At 45.1% G+C, this 8,070-nt stretch overlaps 1 long non-coding RNA gene across 1 annotated transcript; it reads right to left on the bottom strand.

The window, feature by feature from the left end:
• Window positions 1-4,699: 4,699 nt before the first annotated feature.
• Window positions 4,700-7,318, bottom strand: LOC144139228 (uncharacterized). The gene is made up of 3 exons (XR_013316105.1): window positions 7,180-7,318; window positions 6,972-7,091; window positions 4,700-6,482 (listed from the first exon to the last, which is right to left on the bottom strand). It is a non-coding gene; the product is annotated as an uncharacterized LOC144139228 (long non-coding RNA).
• Between the last annotated feature and the right edge of the window lie 752 nt (window positions 7,319-8,070).

The raw sequence follows: 8,070 nt of genomic DNA, 5'->3' as shown, positions 1-8,070 counted from the left end.
TCTTCACCAGGGCAAACCACATTCTGCACCTGGTCATGATGGCGTGACATGGCAGCAGCTGCGTAACTTGGACGAGTCTGCACACTCAGTACTGCTAAACATAATTAACACTTACTGGGCCTCTGGTGACGTTCCGGACGAACTCAAACTGACACTGGTTCACCCGATACCGAAGCCAAACAAAGACCCTTCTGTGCTGACTAATCTCCGGCCTATTTCTCTTACACCCACCATCTGTAAACTTATTGAGCGCCTGATCAACAACCGCCTTCAGTATTATTTGGAATATGTACGCCCGTGGTTCCATCCGTCCCAGACTGGCTTCCGTCCTCACCTTGGTACTCACGATTGCCTTTGGCTACTGCGACGCGTTCTGAACCGTACGTCACGAGCTGGTAATCCAGATTATGTCCTCACTTTCGACGTGCGAAAAGCCTTTGACAATGTTAGTCAGGCAGCGATCCTTGAAGAGCTCGCTATAGCCTTTCCAAGCCAAAGGACCCAAAACTGGATCAGGAATTTTTTAGAAAATCGACCGATTCGGCTCCACAGCACGCATCCAGGATGGAGCCCCAGGACCTTTTATCTAGATAGGGGCGTTCCACAGGGCTCTGTCCTTGGACCCGTACTTTTCAATTTGGCCATGGCACGCGTCGCCCGCAACCTAGAACGGGACACTGCAGCTCGTTTTGCCATCTATGCCGACGACCTCACAGTATGGGTTGAGGCCGCTGACCACGACTGCACGGAGGACATGGCAACAGAATTGCAGGCGGCGGTGAACAGCCTTTCCACTACTCTTCCAACTCTCGGCCTTGAGTTAGCACCCGAGAAGACCGAATTTCTCCTGGTCCACGGTCTGCACCAGCCACCCACTAGTATGCATCATACAATTTACATCGGCGACACACCCATTTCCTCCCACTGTGGTCATATTCGCTTGCTCGGCATCCCCCTCGCCAGCCACAACAGCGCTCGACAGTGGATAAGTCAACTGCGGAAAAATTGGAAGCCAATGCTCCACTTAATCTCTCGTCTCTCAAACAAATTTGGCGGTGCTCACCAATCGGCGTGCCTCACGCTCTGTCGGGCGGTAGCGGTCGGTCGTCTCACTTATGGCGCTCCGGCCTACAGCCTATCCCCGACTCATAAGAAACATTTAGCGGTCCTTTATCGGACCATGCTCCGCACCATCACTGGACTTCCCAGGCATACCCGCATCGATGCTCTCGAACGGGCTGCTCCTATGCCTCCCATGGAAGAGCTTCTCGCGGAAACTCTCGGACAACATGACCTTAGGCGGACATTAACGCCACAGGGGGCAGCACTCTCCGCCTGGGACCTGCGAATTCTTTCGACGCTTGCCTCGGCCTCACCACCGCCACCCCCTTGGTCACTCCCGCCTGTCACAGTGGCCCATCAGCGAACTGGTATTCCCCGTACCCGACCAGTTGCCCGTGAGAAAGCCCTTCAGCGTGTCCTTGAGGCAAAATTGCCAGATGAAGTGGACATTTACACGGACGCCAGCCTTTCGCCTTCCCATATGGGTCTGGCCTGGCGCTGCCCAGCTCGGCCGGACTTGGATGGCTCTGTCATTCGGCCAGGATACCACTCGTCTCCCTTGGAAGCAGAACTTCAGAGCATCCTCTGCGCATTGGATCACCTGACCTACAATATTGCAACGCCGCCCCCTCCACATTTTCGGATCCTCACGGACTCCCATCAGGCACTTCAAGAACTCCGCAAGCCCTTCAGTGATCACCCAACTGTTCACGAAATCCAACACGTGATCGCCATTTTGGCTCGCAATGGGACCACTGCCCGATTGGCATGGGTGCCGGGTCACACGGACTCGGATGGGGGCAACCAGGCTGCACACGATGCAGCAAGGGAGTGTCTCACTAGCACCTCTCCCCTGGACGACGACGCGTCGCGCCCCTCTCCTCACCCTCGCCTACAACTTGACCGCGCACGCCATGCTCGGAAAGTACGCCTTGCGTCCGTTACTCCCGCTGGCTACCTGGCTCTGGCTCCTCCGATGCCTCGCTCTGCGGAAATCTTCATCAACAAAACTATTGCTAACGCAGCCCTCACACCCCACATCATGAGAAAATGGATTCACCCGGCAAAATCTCCACCTCCTTACTGCCCCTACTGTCAAACGTTAGTGTTCGCCACCCTCAACCACTTAATCTGGCACTGCGCCGCATTTTCTTTGTACCGCCCAATACTCGTCAACGCTTTGCCACGTGATTCCTCTCAAGACGAGCCCCCCTTCGAAGACGCTAATTTTCTCTCAGCCCTCGGGGTGTTCGGTCTAGAGAGTGGTCTCTCGAGATTAGTGTAAACCGGGGCCCACCCCGGTCGTAAAAGTTGACTTGACTGCACTCACATGATCCCAGTAACCCTAGCCTGGCTCTGCTGACTTCAGTGATCTCTTCTAAATCGTTCAAGGACCCACCATTTGTGCTACTCGGCTACTCCTCCCTGCCTCTTACCCCTCCTCCCTTATTATGGCCGCATGGCCTTCCCTTCGAAATAAAGGATTACAACAACAACAATTACCTTCAGATACGGCATACGTTGATGAATACATAGGAGGAGGACCAGAGAACGTGTCTGGATAGGTACCTCCTCCGCGCATGCAACTGCTTATTAGATTAAAACATTAAAGTACGACGCGAGTAGCCCGCAAATTGTTGCCCGAAATGCAGCATTTCTACCAAAGCTGATCTATTTGCTCAGTTTACAGCATTCTGCAAATGGTCGACTGCAGTGGTGAAGTCGGCAAAATGCACACGCTGGTAAAACTCCCGAGTATTATCCGCCATAGCGAGGACGAATCGAGGCACTTACCTGGCTTAAAAAAAACAGAGCTAAATACCTCCACCATTCTTTCGAGATTCGTGCATTGCGAAATCGAACTTGTATCACACTAGAGGGGATGAGTATATATGCTCGTCTTTTAGAGCGTAACGTAAAGTTTTCTGGCTCAACCGACGCCGTGGTTGTGGAAAAGGCTAAAGTTGGAGCCTACTCAGGTCAACCAGCCTAAAAATACAGCCACTCGTATCGTCTTCGTTGCATTCTCGTACATTTCGAACTTTCCGCCCATCCTTTATTTGTGGCTAAATTGCTGGCTTCATGGAAATCGATGAGCACGTCAATAAGAGATCAATATTTTGCTACATTGGAATTGGACTGTGGCTCAGTACGGTCAATATTTTGATGTCATTGCGAGAAAAAAAATCGACAAGAACGCCTTCCACCTTTTGTGTTCGAGAGAAATCGTATACGGGTGTCTTTTTAATGATTCAGATGTTTTTTCTGTCTTCCTCCGTTGGAAGGCCCCTCCACCGAGTTTGTTACTTGGTTTTGAAGCCATGGCTTGTGTAATCCTGCCAAGACTGGGGTACTGGAGCTGAGCCCTTGCAGCTTGAATATAGAGATTGCGGAGTTCTTCCTTGACACCACCCCTCATCGTTCGGAGCCCCTTGGTATCAGAGTGATGACTTTCAATCCAATCCAATCCAATCAAAATTTATTAATTTTAAACAACAGAACCAGATACCCAACGCTTCTGCTGAAAGGTGTCAAAAACATTGATACTCAGGAGGAACTTCCTAAAACTGAATGTTTGATCAAGTGAATACACTAGCGGTACAGCCTAATTTTGTTCCGCCTATTTTACTGCGGTGACGTCGTGTAGAGCAAAATTTAAAGGGTTTTTAATATTATCTCCTATTTTATCTAAAACCATATTTTGTAGCTGTTATAGAATTTTGTGGGCTGTCGAAGAGAATTGAAAAAGTGGCGAGTTTGTGTTCTATCTTTACGACTGCTTTAACTTCTCATGCCGGCCAACAACCGCCCAAACGAGATACTGGGAGACGAAAAAAATCGCCTAAAAGTATCTAAGGTTTCTGTACTGCTTTGTCTGTTTTCACTAATATTTATATTATAGGTACACTCTTAATCTGGATCCACATAAGATCCACTTAGTAACTGGAACTTTTTTGCAAAAAAGTTCCACTTATATATTTGGAACCGTGTTCCACATACCCTGAAAATGTAAGTGGAACAGTGCACCACATAGTTTTGCAGCTAAATTATCTGGATCGGCGTTCCAAATAAAAGTATACGGATCACTGTTCCAAATAAACGTGTAGTGTAAGTTACTGGAACACTGATCCACGTAAAATGATTATGGATTTATCCGGTGCGCCGTTCCAGGTACCTTCAGACCAGCTGTTTATATAAAACGGTGTTCCGATAGACTTTGAGAAGCTGTCTATGGGACTCCACTTTTCCAATATATCTGCTTTCCTGTTGGTATAAACTGAGGTCATTTGCCAGGCTGGCTGATGCATTGGTATCAGAAGGAAACCGCAAGCACCATTCTAACGCAGCCTTGACATATGGCCCACAGTGATACCAACAATTGGAAAACAGAAACCGCCGCAGCAGTGTGGTCCCTGACAGTTCCCAACAGTTGCCTATCGGAGCACAGTTCTATACAAAAGTTGGTCTGAGATACCTGGAGCGGCACACAGAGACTTTGGCTTTATCCGCCGCATCCTATTCTTGGTTTTGGCTGCATGTAAAAGAAACAAGACTCGCATTAAAATACATACCAAACCAACTATTAGCACTGATACAATGCTTTTCAAAACACTAAGCAAATTTTATTCGCTCGTATTATTGCGTACATTTGAGATACGCAGACATATCTGTTTCCACTTGGGCAGAAAATGACCAGCGTACAGGATCAAATACCAAAACGATATCAAGTGGTCAAAACGATCTAAGTGGCATTTTCCTATTTTCGCTAATATTTACCATTCTTTTTTGCTAAAAAAACATGGGTAATAAAGATGGCTTTAAGCGCAACCGCGTCACAAACAGACTTGTACATCTACCCTCGCACTAACTCAAAAAGCATTACACAACAGTGATCATAAAATATGGTGTTTTCTTTAAGCGCAACCACGTCACAAACAGACTTGTACATCTACCCTCGCACTAACTCAAAAAGCATTACACAACAGTGATCATAAAATATGGTGTTTTATCACATGAAATCAGGTACCGCAAATGCGGAAGTACCCACAGCGCTTGCCATACCATGTTTATGCATCCCGGTTGTAAAATATGCAGTTTGCTATTAAATTGTAGGGAAAAGCCAAAAATACAAGCCACACACGGTTGGATTATCACAAGACCTGCAAGAGTGCAGGAAAAGAACACCGGAGTCACTACTAACAATGTAACATTTGCACAGAAAAACTTACCGGACGCATGTGGCACTATTGCACAACTAAAACATACACCGTATATCAATATCAAGCTAACTTTAATATCAAGCTAACTGTAGCCAAAACCGACTATATACGCGCCCTGAAAAAGCCTTTCACTGAAGCCGCGTTGCTTCCCTGACAATATGTAGCTATTTAAAATACCTTTTCCAAAAAAAAGCTCATAGCACCCAGTGTGAATATTACAAAATTTTACAAACCAGATAGCTCGGAGCATGTTCCGCATTTTAAAATTTAACAAGCAGCCTAACTCTAAAGACGTTATTAATTCCCTCAAGAACAATTCAGACATTCCAAATAACCAAGCCAGGTAGCGTTGAAACATACAGGTAACCAATTTTACCAAGCGAACTTGGAAGCATTTTTCCAGCCGGAACATTTATCTGAGGTAAAATTCAGAGTTGCGTGCTATACAAACCCTACTATCATGACGACAGTATGCTTGTGACCAAAGCACTGCCTCTAACAAGCAAGAAATGCAACTTAGTCCAAAGTAAACAACTTTTTAAAGCCAAATATGTTTATTTCGCATTCTTCTAGGGCTTAGGTGTCAGCTAAGATACAGTACAAAAATTGATTAATAAAGCCCCAAACCGTCTGTGTAAATAATTACTCTCACGTTTGCATCCATCAACAGCAGCACTGCCATGGAAAAAAATTTCGAGCTGCACTTGAATAATAAAAACGTTACAGTGCAGTGCCATTAACTACATTAACAGAGTAGCTGCAAAGGCAGCCTGCGCTTTGTGCCAATAATGAAAAAATGCAAAGGAAAGCACGACCTCACTTTTGCAATTGACATGCCGCTTGCATCTACCAATCATTTGAACCACGACATATCTTTCCGAATAGGCTTCAACGTCTAACAATAATTTAAAACCCCAAGTAGAGTGACCACATCAAGTCTTTCAACAGAGCTTTCAACTTAAATGACACCAGGCCACTGTTAAATGGCCAAGAACTCTCTGCAAAAGTCCCAAGAACTCTCCAAAGTCGCATAAGTTTCAGGAGATTAAGATGAAATATACGGCGAGGAGGATGACCACATCTTGATGTGACAACGCAGGCGGAAAATCCATGACGTGTTTCTTGCAGACAATATTTACGCTGCCATTTTCTTCTCTCAAAATAACTGGACCTCGAGAATAACTGGACCACGTCATGTACCTTTAAGGAAGGAAGAAGAAAATTTTGTTAGACGATGGCTTTAAATGAGTGAGTTGCTTAGGATACCCCTTTTATAGCACAGTAATTGATTGAAATATCACATATTTCTTGGTTTCTTTTCTGGGAATGCTGCTAACAATGTACAAAAAATATTAGCACAGACTGTCAATGGCCGTTCTCTAATTCTGGAAAGCAACCGCACTGGGCGTGGCCGTGGTGCCGTATTATCACAGCAGCAACTCTCAATGTGAAAGCAAAATGTTTGCAAAAATTGAATGCAAAATAATAGTTTTTTTGTCCACATGTTGCAGCATCCGAAACAGGCTGAATATGAAGGTATTTCTCAATATTGGAGTTCACGATTTATTTTTAACAGTAAGATTTTGCTACAAAGAAAACTACCACAAATTCAGTTCCGCAAAAATAAAATGCCAGCTTCAATAAACACTGCCATAAATTGAGTCCCACAAAAATAAAATGCCAACTTACCCAACTAAAATTAAGATGCAGGCGTTCCTGGCAGGGCCTCCTCGGAGTGCATTTCCAGGAAAGTTTTGCCGTGTTCCCAAAAGCTCTTACTGTTGTTTTCACCTACAGGTCAAGTTGTCACTAAAATGGTGTTCCGAAGCCATTACGTATATTGCAACTACCTAAAAAAATTACCATCAAAGTTCCAGAACTGGGAGTGCGTACTTACTTGTAGAATACAATGATTTCATCCCGTACAACGACTTTCATGTGTTTCCTTTTTGTGAACACACGCCTTCAAGAACCAGGAAAATGGCAGTATGCATTCCTTGTTCCATTGTTTTAAGTCCCTGTCCGCCCTATTTCCTAGAAAATAAAAACAGTATAAAAATATCGAAGCATAAATGTACGCTTCCCTCTAAGAAGGGAGTACTACAAGATCTCGTACAATGCCTGATTAGTTGTGCTAAAATTTATTTTGCAGCACGAGCCCTGGTAACGTTTTCAGGCGAAACAATTTTAAATATAAAAATATTTGAACATTTTTAGGCTCACCTGCCATTGATCTATGCGGAGTGGTGAACGTCTGTATAATACGCAACACTCACGAGGCACTCTTTCGTGGCTTTATGACTTCCACAATGCATTCATAATCTGCCACACTTGTCACGACGACGCCTCGGCGTGCCGAAGATGTCTTCAGCCACAGTGAATGCCACAGCCATGATTTCAGAGGTATGTGTAAGGAATGGAAATAATTCGTTTTAATTTCTGTTCTTCAGACAAAGGAAAACAACTGTCAACCAGTGTAGAGACAAATGTTTTCACAGTCAGCCATCTGGACAGGTTGTACAGATCGAATACAGAATGTAGCAATCTGCTTTCGCAGTATATTTTCTAAGTTCAAGGAAGCACAGAAATGGGTTAATGTTGGGTGCACATAGTGATGCAAGAACTTACCACCTGAGCGTTGTCGGAAATTATTTCGAATCTCGGGTTACCACCGACATTGACGGCATAAAAATGCAAGGGTGGCTTATTTCTAACGCGGTTCGTGAAGTAGCAACCCCTAATTATGGATATTGGATAATTATCCTGAAGTCTCAAGTTACCACTGACA

Source organism: Haemaphysalis longicornis, unplaced genomic scaffold (genome assembly GCF_048455015.1).
Source record: "Haemaphysalis longicornis isolate Haplotype H1 unplaced genomic scaffold, Haemaphysalis longicornis Haplotype H1 scaffold_5, whole genome shotgun sequence".
NCBI classification, from domain to species: Eukaryota; Metazoa; Arthropoda; class Arachnida; order Ixodida; family Ixodidae; genus Haemaphysalis; species Haemaphysalis longicornis.
The sequence above is the reverse complement of the archived record's forward strand: the minus strand, read 5'-3'. Positions and strand labels throughout refer to the sequence as shown.